Below are 21,366 nucleotides of genomic sequence, written 5' to 3'. Positions count from 1 at the left end.
ATCTTCAACTGAAGTATTTTCTGCCATCACTGACCTCAATACTAACACGGCATATGGGCCTGATGGGATCCCTCCTGTTGTCCTCAAGAACTGTGCTTCTGTGCTTACACCCTGCCTAAGTAAACTCTTTCGCCTTTGTCTATCAACTTGTACCTTTCTTTCTTGCTGGAAGTTTGCTCTCATTCAGCCAGTCCCAAAGAACGGTAATCCCAACTATCTAACTATCTCCCAATTGCTTTAACATTCTGTCTCAAAAGATTTCTAGTCCATTCTTAACAGAAAAATTTTAAAGCATCCCTCCTATAATAACCTTCTTTCTGATCGTCAGTAAAGGTTTCGTCAAGGATGCTCCATTGGCGATCTTCTCACCTACCTTTCAGACTCCTGGTCATCCTCCTCCTGGGACTCTGGCGAACGCTTTGCCATTGCACTTGACATCTCAAAGTCTTTCGATTGAGTCTGCCTTAAATCTTTAATTTCCAAACTGCCCTCTTATGGTTTCCATCCCTCTATCTGTGCCTTCTTCTATAGCTTCCTTTCTGGTCGTTCTATAGCTGCTGTTGTAGACAGCCATCTTTCTTCTCCTAGATCTATCAATAGTGGTGTTCCTCAGGGCTCTGTCCTTAACACCAACTCTCTTCCTTTTATACATCAATGACCTTCTGAGCTGCACATCTAATCCTAACCACTTATACGCTGATTATTCCACCCCTCACCTTTCCATTCGGTTCCTGCAACGTCCATCTCAGCAGTTACTTCAACAAACAAGGGATGTGGCTATGACACACCTAATATCTGACTTGGCTCGTATCTCTGACTGGAGTAAAAGCAGACTTGTTGTTTTTAATGCATGAAAGATTCAGTTTTTACACCTATCAACCTGACAAAATCTTCCACCAGAGTACCCAGTAATGTTCAGTGACATCCAGCTCAGTCCTGCATCATCCTTAAACATACTTGGGGTGTCATTCTCTCGAGATTTATCTTCGAAAGATCATATTACATCTTTTGTAAAGTCTGTGTTCATGAGATTAGGTGTGCTAAGCTGACGCCGTACTTTTTTTTTTTTTCTGCAGCATAGTAGTTGACTTCATCCATGGGTTTTATTTGGCCCTGTGTAGAGTACAACTCTCATGAGTAGGAAGGCACCCCACATACAGCTCTTCTCAATAGGGTGGAGTCACCGGCTGTTCATCCCATTAACTCTTCTCCTCTTACTGGCTCCCTTCAACCTCAGTCTCACAGTCACACTGTTGCATATTTATCTCTTTTCTATCGCTACTTCAGTGGTCACTGCTCGTCTGAACTGTCTTGCATTCCTCCACCTCAACAATGGGCGTGTAGCACCCGTCTAGCAACAAACTCTCATCCCTTTTCTATCCAACTCTCTAATGCAAGAGTTAACCATTACTGCTAGTCCTTCATTTATGCAAGAGGTCAACTCTAGATCTGTCTCCTGTCTGTATTTCCTACTTCTTTTGATCTCCAGCCTTTCAAACGCAGTGTGTCCAGGCATCTTGAAATGAACGGATCTTGAATTTGGCTCTCTTCTGTATTTTTTTTTTCTTGGAAGAAACAGTTTGCGGACTCCTGGCTTTTGGTTCCTTCTTCCTTTCATAAAAAAAATGTATGTATGTATGTATGTATGTATGTATCTATCTATCTCTCTATCTATCTATCTATCTATATATATATATATATATATATATATATATATATATATATATATATATATATATATATATATATATATATATATGTATATATATATATATATATATATATATATATATATATATATATATATATATATATATATATATATATATATATATATATATATATATTAATCCCTGTAATGACTGGATGCCCAATTCCCAAACACCCTAATTCCCTGATATTTTTGGTCCAGACCTTCGGAACCCCAAACTGGCCAAAAAACATAGAAAGGAAAAAAAACAAAAACAAAAAACATTTTTTCAACCGTATTTTGAACTTGGCACAAGGCGCCGAACAGCTGTGTTCTCGCGTGTAGTACAACAGCCCCCTGCTTCCTCCCCTCCCCAGTTTCCACCTAACTACCATCCTGAGTAGATGCTTATCGCGATGGCTGCCGCACGAGCTTGTTTTTATGAAAAAAACAGTGAATAAACCGCAATACCTCGCCACTAGACCATGTGTAAATTTACAGTTTTGTGCAGTGTTAAGAAATTAAGATTCAGAGTGCAAAGGATTAAGTGCCGAGTGCAAACTGGTGGTTGCAACTGGCGTGGCACAATGAAGAAGGCAATGTGCAGTGTTAAGAACTTATAATTCACAGTGCAAAGGATTAAGTGCAGCACAACACTGGATTACTGTATAAGCTTGAAGAGCATTTTCACCACTGCCAGAGCCTTAAAAGAGACGGGTTAATTTTCGTAACAGCCACGAATGTGTTGTAAGTACCCTGTACATTGCTAAATTTTTTCCATACTCACTTCTAATTCCTAATTCTCTGGTTCCTTTTCATTTATTTCATGCTTCCTGTCCCTTATGTGTGTGAATAGGGTCTCAAATAGGGGCTATGCATGTCTGGTAGCGACATATGTAGGTGGTTCTTTGAGTTAGGCTGGGTTAGGGTCTATACGTACAGTCGGGGAAGAAAGAAGCTGGACACAATTGGCGGCCTCTGGCAACAACTCCTATAGTAAACACGTAGGTGGTAGCGGATATGCATGAATGAAGGGGTAACGTTTGTATCGAAGTGTGTGATTGGTCGGCACACCACCGTCTGTCATTGCCATGTAGTCAAATATTGGAGAGGGTTTTGAGTATGAATACGCTATGTGGTAGATATAATAGATATTCACGCTACGTCATAGGACATATAATATCTTAATTTGACAGTTGATTAGCTGTATTGATTAATGTCACTCATATTTAAGGCACTGAGCAGCTGAAAGTATTTGTGGAGTCAAAGGCATCTGTCTTCAGAGTTGGTTCATTATGAGACCGAAGCCTCAGATCCTTGAATAAATTATATTTACTATCAAGCGCAATACATAATTTATTAGCGAGTTCGTTTGTATGCTTCATTAACGAATATGTCATTGAAATACAACGTTGGTTCTGATAATCTTTATGACTTTGCTACGTTCTGAGTCAGTAGAAACGTTCCTCCCATGAACGTGGACAGAGCTTCATTGAGCACCATCCCTTACCGTGCTGGGGGTGGGAGGAACCGTGAACACACGCACGATTTATTAGTTTTTTCATTCAACTGCTAATGAAAAACTACTATGCAATTGCTAAACAAATGTTTGCTCCGTCCATGATAACAAGAGACTGCTCCTTGATAAGACAGATACCTCTGATACTGAAAACATTCCTTTTAGGTGATGTCCATCACACGTTTTCCCTCTCGAGTTGAGGTGGTGAGTTGGTAGGGTGAAGCATGGCCTTTTCAACGGCACTTCTGTCGCGATTGTTTCGCCCTACAACATCTCTACCGAACTAGCCTCACATGAGCATCCCCTCCAAGCTAGCCTCACACGAGCACTTTCCTCCGGCATTCTCTTCCCTCACCTAGCCCAACCTTTCACATTAGCAACATGTCAAGATGATTCCTAACATCCAGTTCAGTCACAGAATTTGCACGTTAAGTAATAATCTGTTGCCCCACAGTTTAAATCAAGGAGATTCAAATTAACTAATTTTATGGTGAGTGCTTTTTCAAGTTAGTGAAGATGTCCACACTTATAGGTTACATGTTATCAGGTGATACCATTTATACACACAATATAATTCACTCAAAAGACCTGATGAGTATGTCAGCGTAACTAACGCTACAAGATTCTAGTTCCTTTATAGGGCATCCTTGCATATTTATGGTTAACTCTTTCGCTGCGAGTTTTCTTCCTGTGATGTGTTTGGTGCTAGGGTAAACAAGTGGCCCCCCGTAAGGGGGAATCACACCATCCGCGAGCCTATACATATCTAGCCCGGCTCGGAATATGACCTTGACCTTGACCTACTACCACCAATTTCGAACTCGTAGGAGATTTTCATCCTTATTACACACCTGTATTTTTTTTTATGATATCCTGAGGGGTTGCGAAGTTATCGTGCTAACAGACCCACGGACCTTGACTTAATTTCTCCAATTCCGAACTCGTAGGAGATTTTCATCTCTATTACACACCTGTATAATTTTGTGAAGGTATTTTGAGCGGTTGCAAAGTTATCATGCCAACAGATACACACACAGACAGACAAACTGAAAACAATGCCATGTTTGCTATCTCGCTGGTAATTACTAGTCACGTGCGGTAAAGCCCTAAGCACTAAATGAAAGGTGACGTAAGCTTGAGCATGTTACTGAAATTACGGTAATTCCATTTAGCACACACAATGTCTTTCCAAATAAAAATTAAATTTGTGATGCATTGAGTACAAATGCCACACACGGATTACAGTAAATTCTTTTTCACTCGTATAATAGAGCATGCAAAAACCTTTACATTCGAAGCATCTTCTCCATAATATATTCATAAGCTTACAACTGAACTAGCAAAAGGTTTAATATACTGATATGCTTAACGGTAGACGATTTTGCTGATACCTTGGAACAATCCGCCTTCAGTAAGGACTGGCAAAGAATAAAGGTGATAAGGATAAGGTTACCAACAAACGAGTATTTCCAGTGATGCAGTAATGAGCTGCAGTATTACACTTGACTTCTGTGTTTAGCTTATATTCTTGTAACTATTGATTTTAACATCATCGCATTGCCTTATGTGTGATTCTTTTAATTATGTTCATGAAAATGACGTCTATGGGTCCTACAACATTTATTGTGCTTCACTCATGATAGGTCACATTCTTTTCATACCATAATAGATTGAGGTAATATGAAGCTAGCAAGTCAAGAGACTGAAGGGGTGTCCATTCACCTTGCATCAGAGGACAGAACAGGCGCAGTAGAAGCATAAAAAGGATACGCACGAGTAATTATTAGGAATTATTGCCTTCCTACACCAGTTGGATTGATATTGTGATAAACGTCGAGCAGTAGTTTGCAGGGAATGATGCGGATAACACGAAACAACAGATTTTTAAATACTCCCCACAGTTATGGTGCTGAGCCATCAGCCCTCTGCACGAACTTTGGAATCGTGCTCTACCTTAATTATTACAACATTGGTTTCCGATTTGTTATGGTGCGATATATCTCGGATTATAGTCTAATGACCTGCTTTAATCCATCATATAGCTACAGTTCACTTGTTGGCCTTCATTTGGATTCATCAGTATGGTAAAGGGGAAGTTTATTCACCTGTAAATCTGTGCTGGTCCGAATATGACAAAAAGGTTCCAATTAAAAATATCATAACATGGTTTCTTATATTTCAGTTATAACTAATCACACATACATATAAACACTGAAACATGCACGCAAACCATGCCATGCTCTGTGACTGAACTGGATGTTAGGAATCATCTTGACATGTTGCTAATGTGAAAGGTTGGGCTAGGTGAGGGAAGAGAATGCCGGAGGAAAGTGCTCGTGTGAGGCTAGCTTGGAGGGGATGCTCATGTGAGGCTAGTTCGGTAGAGATGTTGTAGGGCGAAACAATCGCGACAGAAGTGCCGTTGAAAAGGCCATGCTTCACCCTACCAACTCACCACCTCAACTCGAGAGGGAAAACGTGTGATGGACATCACCTAAAAGGAATGTTTTCAGTATCAGAGGTATCTGTCTTATCAAGGAGCAGTCTCTTGTTATCATGGACGGAGCAAACATTTGTTTAGCAATTGCATAGTAGTTTTTCATTAGCAGTTGAATGAAAAAACTAATAAATCGTGCGTGTGTTCACGGTTCCTCCCACCCCCAGCACGGTAAGGGATGGTGCTCAATGAAGCTCTGTCCACGTTCATGGGAGGAACGTTTCTACTGACTCAGAACGTAGCAAAGTCATAAAGATTATCAGAACCAACGTTGTATTTCAATGACATATTCGTTAATGAAGCATACAAACGAACTCGCTAATAAATTATGTATTGCGCTTGATAGTAATTATAATTTATTCAAGGATCTGAGGCTTCGGTCTCATAATGAACCAACTCTGAAGACAGATGCCTTTGACTCCACAAATACTTTCAGCTGCTCAGTGCCTTAAATATGAGTGACATTAATCAATACAGCTAATCAACTGTCAAATTAAGATATTATATGTCCTATGACGTAGCGTGAATATCTATTATATCTACCACATAGCGTATTCATACTCAAAACCCTCTCCAATATTTGACTACATGGCAATGACAGACGGTGGTGTGCCGACCAATCACACACTTCGATACAAACGTTACCCCTTCATTCATGCATATCCGCTACCACCTACGTGTTTACTATAGGAGTTGTTGCCAGAGGCCGCCAATTGTGTCCAGCTTCTTTCTTCCCCGACTGTACATGTCCAGGAAGCAGTTTCCCAAATCCCCGACCACCCAATTTCCGGATATGCTATTGGCTCTGTTACATCAGATATTGGAGGGATTTCATCTATCTGTCTCTCTCTCTCTCTCTCTCTCTCTCTCTCTCTCTCTCTCTCTCTCTCTCTCTCTCTCTCTCTCTCTCTCTCTCTCTCTCTCTATATATATATATATATATATATACATATATATATATATACTGTATATATATATATATATATATATATATATATTTATATATATCCATCCATCCATCCATCCATCATCCAATCCTACATTGCCCCAAGAGGAGCGTAGGGGCCCGGGGCTAGGCAGTTGGTCTCGACATTTAAGATGAGATTGACCAGCCTCACTCATCCCCAAGTGGCATTGCATGAGCAATCAACCCCAACCATCCCTTGGATATAAACCTTCATCGGCTCAATCCGACTGGAGCGCAGTAATTACCCACTAAACCACCAGGTGCCAAAATTTGGTTATATGGTTACCACCCAGCGTAGTAAATAGTTTCCTGGTGTACAGGAAACCATTTGGCTTGTCACTCAGTGTAGAGTCACCGACAGGCAGAAGGAAAAAGAAAGAATGAAGGAAAGAAAGACAGAAGAGGGAGTGTAAAGTCACCCGTACTGTAGGTAGAAGGACAAGGAAAGAATGAAGGAAAGAAAGACAGGAAAGGATGGAAGGAAAGAAGGATGGAGGAGAGGAAAGGGCAAACACCCGAGAGCAGCACTACATCGAGTAAGTGGATGGTGAGCGCACCCACCTATATATATATATATATATATATATATATATATATATATATATATATATATATATATATATATATATATATATATATATATATATATATATATATATATTAGTGGTAGTTGGTGGCAACCATCATCCACTCACTTGATGATGTGCTGCCTACTTCGTTCTTAGCCTTTATCATTCTTTTTCTGTGCCTGCCCTCCTCTCTTCCTATTTCTCCCATCTTTCCTGTCACTTCTTGTTGCTTTTCTTTCCTTTACAGGTGGCTTTGTACTGAGTGACAAGCCGAATGGTTTCCTGCAGGCCAAGAAACCGTTTACATCGCTGGGTGGTAACCATATAACCAAACAATACGTGCTCCCTACGTGCCAACAAGTGGGTTGGTGGAGCGTTAGTTCCCCTCCTCGTGAAATAAATAATTCAAATGGCCACCCCTTATATATATATATATATATATATATATATATATATATATATATATATATATATATATATATATATATATATAGATAGATAGATAGATAGATAGATAGATAGATAGATAGAATGTACATCCATCAACCAATCCTACGTTGCCCCATGAGAAGCGTAGGACCCCGGGGCTAGGCAGTTGGTCCTGACGTTTAAGATAAGAGTCACCAGCCTCACTCATCCCTCAGTGACATTACCTGAGGAATAAACCCCAACCACCCATTGGATATAAACCTTCACCGGCTCAATCCGATTCGAGCGCAGTAATTACCCACTAAACCACCAGGCGCCAAACTTTGGTTATATGGTTACCACCCCGCTTAGTAAATGGTTCCCTGGTGTGCAGGAAACCATTTCGCTTGTCACTCAGTGTAGAGTCACCCACAGGCAGAAGGAATAGGAAAGAATGAAGGAACGAAAGTCAGAATAGGGAGTGTAGTCACCCGTAGGCAGAAGGACGAAGAAAGACTGAAGGAAACAAAGAAGAGGAGGATTGAAGGAAAGAAGGATGGAGGAAAGGAAAGGGCAGACACCCGAGAGCAGCACTACATCGAGTGAGTGGACGGTGAGTGCCCCTACCTACCATAATATACATATACATACATCTATCTATCTATCTGTCTATCTGTCTATCTATGTATCTATCTATATATTTATTTATTTATTTATTTATGTGTCTAGAATATTCATTCATCATTCATCATCCAATCCGACCTTGCTCCATAAGCAGCGTAGCAGCCCGGAGCTGGGCAAGTTGGTCCTGACATTTAACATGAGAGCAACCACCCTCACTCATCCCTGAGCGGCATTACGTAAACAACGAACCCCAACCACTCCTTTGATATAAACCTTCACCGGCTCAATCCGATTCAAGCACCATAATTACCCATTAAACCACCAGGCTGCAAAATTTGGTTATATGGTTACCACCCAGTGTAGTAAATGGTTTCCTGGTTTACAGGAAACCATTGGCTTGTCACTAAGTGTAGAGTGACCCACAGGCAGAAAGAATAGGAAAGAATGAAGGAAAGAAAGACAGAAGAGGGTGTCTAATGTCACCCATAGGCAGAAGGGCGAGGAAAGAATGTAGGAAAGAGTAGGAAAGAAGATGGAAGAGGATGGAAAGAGAGAAGGATGGACGAGAGGAAAGGGCAGACACCCGAGAGCAGCACTTCATCGAGTAAGGGGATGGTGAGTGCCCCCACCTACTACAAATATATATATATACAGTATATATATATATATATATATATATATATATATATATATATATATATATATATATATATATATATATGGAGCCGAAAGTGTACATGTTCGTACACTGGTGAACGAGGGTTCGCGCCACAGCAGGGTAATAAACTTTGGGAGCGTTCTTCAGGCCATATACTGCATTGGTGGACATAAGGGGTGCTGTGATTGAACCAGTGTCGCATACTATAAAATATGTTTGCACCCAGTCGGCTTGTGCAGGTCGATTACAATTCGTTCACAGATTACACACACATCCAAAGCCACTCCATCACTACAATCACACGTACAAGCACTTTTCACCCTACATACAACCTCTGCTAGCCAGCCTAAGCCACTTGGTAGAGATACATTGGCTGTATCATCCCCACTTCGGTCAGGATAGGCCGGTCCTGTAGTGGACATTCAAATGGCTGATGAGATGATATATACATATATATATATATATATATATATATATATATATATATATATATATATATATATATATATATATATATATATATACACACACCAAACCCTCATTTTTCCGGACATAATAGAGCCAAGGGCAAATCCGGGTACTGGCAATATTCGGATAATAAACACCTCCACTACCATACCCTGACCCTACCTATACCCACCTCCAACATATACCTAACTTGTTTGTAAAGCACCTATGCTTAATTTGGCAGTGTCATCCGGTCATTCAGGCATATTAAGACATCAAAACACACACAGAAATACCCAAAGTAATGCTAAACACCAAGAAAACCATACAGAAATACCACTGAAAACAAAATAATACCTTACCTGTACACTACTCTATGTACAGTACCCCTCCTTATTTTGGCAGTGTTTTCTGGTCATTCTGCTATATTTTGACATGACAGCATAAATAGGAATATCCAAAATAATTTTCAACACTAAGAAAATAATGCAAAACACACACACACACACACACACACACACACACACACACACACACACACACACACACACACACACACACACTGAAAACCATAAAACACCCTACTTAAACACCACTGTATGTACAGTACCCCTCCTAATTTTGGCACTTCTTAGGTTAGTTTGTCATATTTAGACATCAAAACACACAGGAATTTCCAAAGTAATGCTAAACACCAAGAAAACCATGCAAAAACAATGAAAAATAAAAACTACTTAGACACCACTTTATGTACATTACCCCTCCTAATTTTGGCTCTTTTTTTTCAGGTCAGTCTGTCATATTTAGACATAAAAACACACATAGTAATATGCAAAGTAAGGCTAAACACCAGTAATTCCATGAAAAAACAAATTGAAAACCAAAAAACACCCGACTTATACACGACTGTATGCACAGCACCTGTCCTAATTTTGGCACTAATTTCAGGTAAATCTGCCATATTTAGACATCAAAATACACATAGAAATATCCAAAGTAATGTTAAATTCCAAGAAAACCGTAAAAAATCATTGAATACAAAAAAAATACCCGACCTATACACAACTGTATGTAAAGTACCCCTTCTAATTTTGGCACTGTTTTCTGGTCAATGTAACATATTTAGACATCAAAACACATAGAAATTTCCAAAATAATGCTAAATACCAAGAACAACCATGAATAAACACTGAAAACCAAGAAACACCCGACCTATTCACTACTGTGTGTGCAGTTCCCCACCTAATTTGTGCAATTTCCGGTCATTCTGCCATATTGAGACATCATAACAGGCATACGAATATTTATATTAATGCTAAACATCATGATAACAATGCATAAACAACACAAATGCAAAAAAAACGACGACAGTTTGAAAAGCTATTGTCTGTAATGAGTGATTGTTCCTGGGGCTCAAAAAAATAAATAAATAAATAAATAAATCCACGGCCAAATTTGCCACTGTAAATTGATTATACTGGTATAAATCATATACCATCATCTTCGCTGGTGTTTATACTATAAGATATGCTAATAAAAACACATTAAACTGATAAGTAAAAGTACAGAAATGTGGCAATAATAGTGTTCAGGAGTAAAACTCACCTTCATTAATTTCCCACCATCCTAGTGCAATATTTTGCTAGCACTTTCCAAGAGTTAAGCACATGTCGAGATGCAGAATTTCATAAGCTATCCGTGGTTACTTCAAAATTTCGATACGACCAATAGTAGTCAAATAAATTGCAAAAAAAAAAAAAAAAATACACACGAGTCAGTGCTATCACCATGGAGGAGAGTAGGGAGTGTGGGGGGAGCCGGGAGGGTATGGAGGAGAGACAGGAGGGCGGGGAAAGTGAGGCTGTTGGCAAGATTCTTCCCCTTCTGCCAATAGGTGGACGGGCACTTTTATCGTGCATTTACCCGTGGCTTGCTGTCTGTTAAACACCGAGCTGCCATGCGAAAACACAACTCACCATGACCAGGGGACTTTTAATGTCCAATAGAGAGGCAGACGGCTGCTGTCACTGAACATGTACTCGTGGCTTGTGTCCTGTGTTCGATAGTGGTGGCGGTTGGAAAAGACTTAGCCCAGTGGTCGCGGGACACTGAACATTTGGTGGGGATGCATACGAATGTTTTGACACCACTTGTGGGTTACAGTCATTGCTCGGGTGCTGGAGGTTCGTTGGGAGTGATAGGACAAGCACACAACTTTGACCATTCAGGACAGGGATGGACAGGCATTTTAGCTCTGGTTGTGAGTTATAGACTAATTACTGCTGATGGCTCGAACCCAGCAGCCATGATACCGAATTTTTGAACATGTTGGATGGCTGGCTGAAGTTCTTGGGGACTTTTACATCAGGATAATAGTAAGTAAATTCGTATCCAGATACTTAGAGTGCAGATGAGGGACTACTTTATATATATATATATATATATATATATATATATATATATATATATATATATATATATACAAATCATAACAGAAAGCATGATGGATAGATAGATAGATAGATAAACAGAGCACCAGACAAGGTGTGGAAACGGGAAATTAGCTTGCAACTCTTTAAGTTAAAGAATGTTGATCTTGCACAGGAAGCAGTACATACACACAAACATACAGTATTCTAGAAGCTTCCACGACAGTAGAGCACACGTGAATCGACCCCTGCTACACCAGAATGTAGGAATCTGAGCTCAGAAGGAGATTGGCCATAGAACCAGCAGGTAGCAGGGAGAAGGAAGCTAGCAACATGGGCAAGAGAGAGAGAGAGAGAGAGAGAGAGAGAGAGCGAAACAGGGAGGTAGCTAACGGGACTCTATACTTCACTCGTGTGTGAGAGACTTTGTTAATATTTCCAAGACAATAAAAATAGTCCCATACTCATCTTTACCTCTCCTGTCATTGCATGACAAAAGGGAACGAAGATTATCTACTTACAAAACTACTCACGTATAACAACTGCTCGTCCACGATTCTAATATATGTATAACTGATCTACAAAACACACTACAAGAAGCTACAAAGTTCCTGTAAGATATGGCGGCAGCGAACGTACGAACCTTGTCTACGAATCTACAGTGAATTTCTACAAAGGCAGGTGAGACTCTAACCAAGATTAGCTTCAGTTCTACAGTGAATTACTACAAAATACAAGCTACAAGCCTACAAGTCTACGAGTCTACAAGTCTATGAGCTTACAAGCCTATGAGTCTACAAGCCTACAAGCCTACGAACCTACGAGTCTATGAGTCTACAAGCCTAAGAGCCTAAAAGCCAAGTCTACGAGTCTACAAGCCTACGAGCCTACGAGCCTACGGGTCTACAAGCCTACAAGTCTACGAGTGTACAGTTGATTCTACATTATCAAGATTGAAAACAAACAATACCTCTTACAACCAACAACTCACAACCAGCTCCTGACAGTATTCTCTCCAACCCCCTTTCCATCTCCCCAATCATCACATTGATGTGGAGGTGAAGAGGTCACACTACGCCTTGCCAGTAGTTTAACAAAATATTGATACAAATAATCTTCCAATTTCAACGACAAACCGACGAACTACAACCATTTACGATCAACTACAAGTAACGACTCTGCGAGTCGTTTGTATAATCTTCTACACACACCTACAAGTAGCGACATTCTTCATCCCACCGCTGCCACCATTTAAATGTTAGAGCTTCGTAGCCAACATTAATATATATGTAACACTTAATCCTTGTAATAGATGAGTCTTGAGTTTTTGTTAAAGTTATTTTGGTAATTGAAGAGCAGGAGGAGTTAAAGATGAATACAGGGAGTTGATCTTGATTTATTATATTCAGAGAAAGTCTAAGTTGAGCAGCGTATGTATTATAAAGAGACTTAATATACTAAGTAAGTCTAGTTGGACCACTCTTCTTATTCGCTCTCTCCACTACCTGCCGGTTCTATGGGCAGTCTCCTTCTGAGCTCAGATTCATACAATGTTACAGTTATCCATTACCACAATATTATGTAACAATTCATACAATGTTATAGTTATGCATTACCACAATATTATGTAACAATTCATATAATGTTACAGTTATGCATTACCACAATATTATGTAACAATTCATACAATGTTACAGTTATGCATTACAACAATATTATGTAACAATTCATACAATGTTACAATTATGTATTACCACAATATTATGTAACAATTCATACAATGTTACAGTTATGCATTACCACAATGTTACTACAATAATATGTAACAATTCATACAATGTTACAGTTATTCATTACCACAATGTTACTACAATAATTTGTAACAATTCATACAATGTTACAGTTATGCATTACCACAATGTTACTATTATATGTAACAGTTCATACAATGTTACTACAATTCTGTATTACTAGAATCATCACACAAGTTAGGTGAAATATTAGATATTACTAAAGGGATAACTCCATATGTAATGTAATGACCTAGCAGTATTACCATTGCACAATTATATGCATATGTCTGTTATACATATGCATTTTACAATATGTTATACAGTCAGTTTAACTATAGTGCATTTATTCAACTATGTATGCAACTTGTTTAAAATGTAATATTACTGGATCTTTGCAATATTATATCTATACAATATTATAGTCAATATTATGTATTAAGAGTGAAGAAGGGGAATATTATATATTAATAGATTAGCATATGTCAATGATGATTGCTGTCGGAGGACCACCAGCTGCGTGACCGAGCAATGTCAGGACTCCATATTATAAATACAAATCATGATAGAAAGCATTTTGGATAGATAGATAGATAGACAGAGCACCAGACAAGGTGTGGAAATGGGAAATTAGCTTGCAACTCTTTAAGTTAAAGAATGTTGATCTTGCACAGGAAGCAGTACATACACACAGACATACAGTATTCTAGAAGCTTCCACGACAGTAGAGCACACGTGACACGACCCCTGCTACACCAGAATGTAGGAATTTTGAGCTCAGAAGGAGACTGGCCATAGAACCGACAAAGAAGAGGGGTCCAATTAGACTTACTTAGTATATTAAGTCTCTGTATAATACATATGCTGCTCAACTTAGACTTTCTCTGAAAATAATATATCAAGATCAACTCCCTGTATTCATCTTTAACTCCTCCTGCTCTTCAATTACCAAAATAACTTTAACCAAAACTCAAGACTCACCTATTACAAGAATTAAGAGTTACATATTTATAAAAGTTGGCTACGAAGCTCTAATATATATATATATATATATATATATATATATATATATATATATATATATATATATATATATTAACATGATTGGTTTCAGGGGTGTACAGAGAAGGAATGCAGTGCCAGGAAACGTGACACTCGCAGAGGTGAAGAACTCTGTGCAGCAGCTGAAAAATGAGAATGCAGCTCGGGCTGAGCAGGAGTATGCATAGATGATTAAGTATAATGAAGAGAGGGGGATGAAGTGCTTGGTGGAGATATGTAAGAAGGCATGGATGAGTGAAACTGTGCCAGTTGAGTAGAAAAGGGCAGTGACTGTACGCTGGTACAAAAATATAAGTGAAAGAAATGAGTGCAAGAATTATCGTGACTTTAGTCTATTGAGTGTGGCACTGATGGTGGCCTATATGAAGAATTATTATGGAGAAAGTAAGAGAGAGATCATGAGTCCTGGTGAGTGTTGAACAGGGTGGCTTTAACAGTGGCACAGGATGTGTCAATCAAATATTTGCAGTGAGACAGATAGTGGAGAAGGCTTGTGAGAAGGACTATAAGGTGTTCATGGTATTTATGGATGTGGAAAAAGCATACAACAAAGTAGACAGAGAAGGACTGTGTAATGTTTTGTGTTAGTACAAAGTAGATGGTAAGCTGCTAGGTGCCGTCAAGAGATTTATGATGGTAGTGAGGCATGTGTAAGGGCAAAGAGGTATCTAACTGAATGGTTCACGATCAGTGTGGGCGTGTGACAAGGTTGTGTGATGTCCCCATGGTTGTTCATGCAATATATGGATGGGGTGATGAGAGACATAAAAACACGAGTAATGGAGAGTGGGATGGCTATGGTAATGAATGGTGATGGATGGAACATATTAAATTGTTGTATGCTGATGATGCAATGCCATTTGCAAATACCGGACAAGAGCTTGGTAGACTGGTTTTGTAGATGTCTGTGAGTGTCGTGCCTTGAGAGTAAATCTTGAAAAGAGTAAAGTGATGGTTTTTGAGAGAGAAGGTAACTCCCGAAGTGAAGTTACAGTAAGTGGAAAGAGACTGAAATTGGTAAGAGAGTTCAAATATCTGGGTATAGTGATAGAAAAGAGAGGAAAATGTGCCAAAGAAGTGGAAAATAGAGTGGCAGAAGAAAGAAAAGTAGCTGGTGCAATGAAATCCTTGATAAGAAACAGAAGCTTGAGTGTTGCAGCTGTGCGGTGCTTACATGAAGGAGTGTTAGTGCCAACTTTAACATATGGATGTGAGACTATGGTGTGGTATGAAAATGAAAAGTTAAAAGTAAGAGCAGTGGAGATGAGACTGTTGAGGAATGTATGTGGAATACAGAGAGTGGACAGGATACGGAATAATGTGATTTGCGGAAGATGCGGAATGGGGAAGAGTGTGGACACCAGAATCGAAGAGAGTGTACTGAGATGGTATGGTCGTGTGGAGAGAATGGATGATAATAGTGTGGTGAAAAAGGTATATCTGAGAGAATCTGAAGGTGGGAGGAGACGAGGTAGGCCAAGAAGAAGGTGGAGGGATTTGGTGGATGAGTGTGTGAGGAAGAGAGGTTTGGTAGTTGGTGAGGCTAAGGGACTGACAAGAGACCGAGCTGGCTGGATGAATTTTGTGTGAAGCGCATAACCAGGAATTTGGCACCCCTTTTTATCGTGACAGCACTCAGATTGTCTCTATCAGATAGACATGTGTAAAGCCTCACAACTTGGTGAAAGTTTATTGGCCTGTCTGATGAAGCCACATTTCCGTGGGCTTGAATGATGAGTGAATGGAAGTGCAGCCCATTGATCTGGGTAAATTTAGGCTGTCTGGACGTTGCTACTCCTCATCCTCCCCTACGTTTGGAAAGGAGGTCCGGATGATGATGATATATATATATATATATATATATATATATATATATATATATATATATATATATATATATATATATATATATATAACTGAGACCAATGGGTTCATCTGCATACGACATCGTTTTAATGACACTCATCACTGTGACATAGGTGGAAGAGGCAATGCTAGGCCAGCCCTAAGAAGTGTGGGAATACAAACGAATTTGTTGGTGCATGGCGTACGTGAAACTGAGGACACAGCTGACTGATATTTCTTCGAAAACTATCATTAAATAAGATTAATTGCTGACCTAAGATAACATGATCGAAATTTCTTATATTTTAGAATGTATGCTCATATTGGTAGTATTTTTTTTTTAGATCAGAAGCAGAATTAACAGATAAAAAATTTGTTTTTATATATTTCAGATATGTTCTCACTTTGGAAACGTTGGCCTTTTCATGCTCCTAATATTTCCCCGAAAGAAATAAACAATCTTCGTCCACTTTCAGTTTGTTTGTATATACTGGGTTCTAACTGAATAATGCTGTATGATAACATTAATCTTAGTTTGTATCACTAAATTCTGTATATTAAACATTCAATACTCTTGAAATACCAAAATTACAACTCGCCACATTCCTACTATACCCTCTTTAATTGACCTGTGCATCTGAGATGTATTGGGCGAGTAGGGTGTGTTTGATTCACGGCTGTTGATTGGCTGCCGATGATGTAAATCTACAGCTCCTATTTTAACAATATATTTTTATTTTAAATTGCCTGAAATATAAGCAACCAGTTTAAATATGGAATTATTTCTGAAGCTAAAGAAGCCAAAAGTAGCTTTAAAAACATAGTTATCAAAGAAAATTAAAGTTGATTATAAAGTTTTATAAGACGATGAGTTACATTTGAAGCAAATTATCCACCAACGGTGTACACCCATATCTGTATGTTGCACCGCGTCCACCCTCGGTGTACTTCAATGACATCACCGGCGGCCTATCAGCAGTCGCGAATCAAACATACCCTACTTGCCCCATACATCTCAGGTACACAGGTCAGTCAAACAGATTATAGTCACATACTTCATCACATGTTATTCTTTTGGTGGAAGGATTCACTGCACCTTTCTTGTCGTCTCTTTTCACATTTCGAACACTTCAGCTGTGTGTTCTTCATGCACAGAGTGCATCAACCTTGTAAATATGCCACCAGAAAGTGAATGACTCCATCATATCTCACTGCTTTGGCTGGCTGTGCCGATGGCCTTCCAAGTCTCTCCCTCAGTTCTTCAACCCTTATCATAGATCGTGCAATTTCTCTCCTGAACTGAAGGTGTGTTGTTGCTACAGATGGCTCTATAACTTGGTGGAACCTAAAGCAGCTATAAATGCCACATTCATTATGTTTGAAACAATGTTCAACCACCACTTCCTTGAACGTAGTCTTGGTCTGCAGGATGCCAACTTTCAGTCAAAAACATCAATGCTTCCCATTCCTTTATTGTGCATCTTGGATACGGCTGAGAGACTAGCTTGCTGCTTTCTTTCTTCACACGCCTTTCTGTTGTCTGAGGTGGATTCACACCATGACAGTCAGTAGCTACAGCCACTGAGAGTTGTCAGTTCACTTCACACACACTACAACACCATCTGACTTGTAGTCAAACTATCCTCGCTCAAGCTTGTCAGCTTCATTCTTTGGTAGGAGAGGACAGCATCCTGTTCTGTTTTCACGAATCTTTCCACAGGCTCGAATATCCTTTTGAGTCACTTCCGTCAGTTGTTTGTGGCGTGTTTTAAAAATTATCAATGAGGACAACATGTTGCTTATCCTTCTCAACTGGCTGCAAAATTACATTGCCAACACGGGATCCCAGCGATGAGTTTCACTCTATTAACCACAGTAGATGGAGAAGTTGTATGGGCAGCCATTTGCACTACGCAGCAACCACACTGTATCCTAATCTTACTGGCTTGTTCTTTATTGAGTTGTTATGCACTGTGATGGCCGCGATAGGGAATCATAGCTTCGTCAATACTCGTTAACTCGTGGAATACACCAAACTGCTGACATTTTTTTTTTTTTTTTTACTTTTCAAGTAAAGGCAATACTTTGGTAATCTTTGAGGCAGCCAAGATACTATTATCAGCAAGGTGCAGACACCTTTTGGCGTTCCGGAATCTGTCCCAGCTCATTGTTATGCCAAACACTGGAGCTTCCATGTCTTCAGTTGTGGACCACTAATCAATTTCAGATGGCAGATTGTGGTACCCACTTATAAGCCACAGTCCCAAGAATTTGCACATCTCTTCCATTGTAACATGAAACTTTGCACTGCGTGCAAATTAGTTTGCTCAGTCAGGTATTTGATCATTTCTGCCCCCCCAAAAAATTATAAATAATCCAGATGGATCCTTGCCACACTGCTCCTCACCCACCGTTGATGGAGCTGAATGGGATGTAAAGACACCTTTCCATTCTACATCTATCCTTCCTCTTCTACTTCTTCGTGAACTTCATGTTCATCACTAAAATCGTCTGGCACACAGCCCTTGTCGAGAATGTCATCGTCACCCTCATCACTGTCAATAGGCTGATCTGTTGCAGGACGCAGCAGCGCCACGTCCACTTGGTAACTCTTTCTTCTCTGAGAAGCATCTTTGGCTGTTTGAAGATATCTAAATCAAGACACCGCTCTTCTGGAATAAAGAAAAAAAAGAAAAAAAAAAAGAATGGCATCCTTAGCATCAATATGGATAAATTATTAAGCTGATTAATCGGACTACTGATACAATGTGAATTTGTGAGTTCAAATATCATCAGAAATATCACTGCCAGTAATCACACACAATAAATATGAAATGGAGTAATGAAGAGAACGGGCATTTCCTCTATTCTTCGAAACACCAACAGGTAAATAAACATCAGTCACGTTAAACAATTACTCATCTAATGAGATACGTAGCCATCACTGGCATCACATAAACAATTTCAGAAAACAAGTGAACTAACCTATAAAACTGCGATGTTTCCATTGCCAGCAAACTCTTGAGATTTGCGTCAGAGGATGAGTGAATATGTAATAATATTCACAGCAGGACCAGTGATCTTTTATATATCTTAGGTAAGTCCAGCTGAATCAAGTATGTCAGGCTGTAAGGCAGTGATGTAATACTCGACTTGAAACCTGCTTACTGCCGTAGAAACATGGGTAAATATTATAGGGCAACATGCCAACGTTCCCATTTTGGGAACATTAAAAATATGTTTCTTTATCATTACCAAGTTATACTCTTTTAGTCTATTCATGATTTAAAGTGGGACAATACTTTCTACGGAAATACCAAAAAATACATATTTCCTCAGTAGCGATTAAAGATTTTAGCAATAAACAATTCAAGAAAAAAATAAGGTTGTTGGATCTTTGAAAGCAGTGATAAGGAATAGGGAAGTGAGCATGGAAGTTAAAAAGTCGCTGCATGATAGTAATGTGATAACAGCTCTAAAGTATGGAAGTGAAGCTCGGACCTAGTTGGAAGGACACAAGTAAAGAGTGATAGCAATGGAAATTAGTTATTTGTGAGGAGCATATGGAGTTACTTGGAGAGACAGACTGACAAATGAGGAAGTGAAGGAGCGTCGTGGTGTGGATGTGAATATGACAGAAAGCGTTAGGGGAAATACACTGAGGTGCTTTGGCCATGTGGAGAGGATGAATAGAGAGAGACTACCTAGGCGAGTGTATGTGAGTGAGGTGGAGGTGGGCAGAGGGAGGGGCAGGCCAAAGTTGAAACAGAGGGAAGGAATCGAGAGGTATATGGGAGAGGGGGGTGTGAGTTAGGGGAGGAAGGCAGTGAAATGGCGGGGGGCAAGGTGACATGGAGGGAATTTGTTTGTGGCTACCCCTTACGGGGATTAAGGTGTCTGGCAGTAGATAGATGGCCAGAGATACATGGAGTGGTAAAAAATCATGAAAAGCAGAAAAATAAAAACAGGAATTGGAGCTGATAAATAAAAATTAATTCAATATGTGATAACTAAATGACAATAAGTTTTTTTTACATTCAAGGTAGGAAAATCATCAATAAACTGATTTTTTATTAATGTTTATTTTAATGTTTCCAAATGGGAACTTTGGCCCTTAAAAGACTAAGTAAATCTTAAATTATTCAGGTGACTGTTCTCGCTAGAACCTCAAAAATATCAATGACCAGTGCACGCAGCATTCGAATTCATTCTAAGATAAGCTGTTGATGTTCTCGTACGTAGTTCGTGCTGTAACAATCAGGTTTTTACCCGGTGCCCAAGATCGTGTTTCCAGTTCCTGGTCACAAGTATCTGTGATGATGCTTCATTGGCGGACGTCCTCAGCCTGGGACAGTTTAGTGAGGGTTGAGGTGAGGGGAGGCGGTAAGGGTGTCAGTCAACGGCCTTTCATATTTCCTAAAATAAGTCAGGTGTGCTGGACTCTGACGGACGCCAGCACATAATGGTTCTCGGCTGGGACGCAGTAAATCTCATGCCACTCTTTTTTTTTTATACAAATTTCATTTCGGAAGTCTTACATCTGCGGGAAAATTAGGAGGAAAAAGCTTGTTCCCATCCAGTGAGGAAAGAAAAATTGAGATAATTATGAGCAAAAACTGCTGTTACTTTCAAAACCCGAGCTGTAATGATATTATAGGTCGCTGTTAGCCGAATGGGGTTATATGCATCATTGTGTATCTGTAACTGCGGCGTTGTTGGAAAAGCTAAGTTGGTTTCTCATCAAGTATTGGTCAGAATGTGTTGTCATAGCATAATCTCTCGGATAAGCTGCATGGAGGACAACAATGACCAAAGAAAGAAAAAAACGAGAAGAAATGATGTGAAGAGGAAGAACAAACGA

This window comes from Coenobita brevimanus, unplaced genomic scaffold (assembly GCF_032717465.1).
Source record: "Coenobita brevimanus isolate Jiangsu-jjx unplaced genomic scaffold, ASM3271746v2 jjx.HiC_scaffold_2272, whole genome shotgun sequence".
Lineage (NCBI taxonomy): Eukaryota > Metazoa > Arthropoda > Malacostraca > Decapoda > Coenobitidae > Coenobita > Coenobita brevimanus.
The sequence above is the reverse complement of the archived record's forward strand: the minus strand, read 5'-3'. Positions refer to the sequence as shown.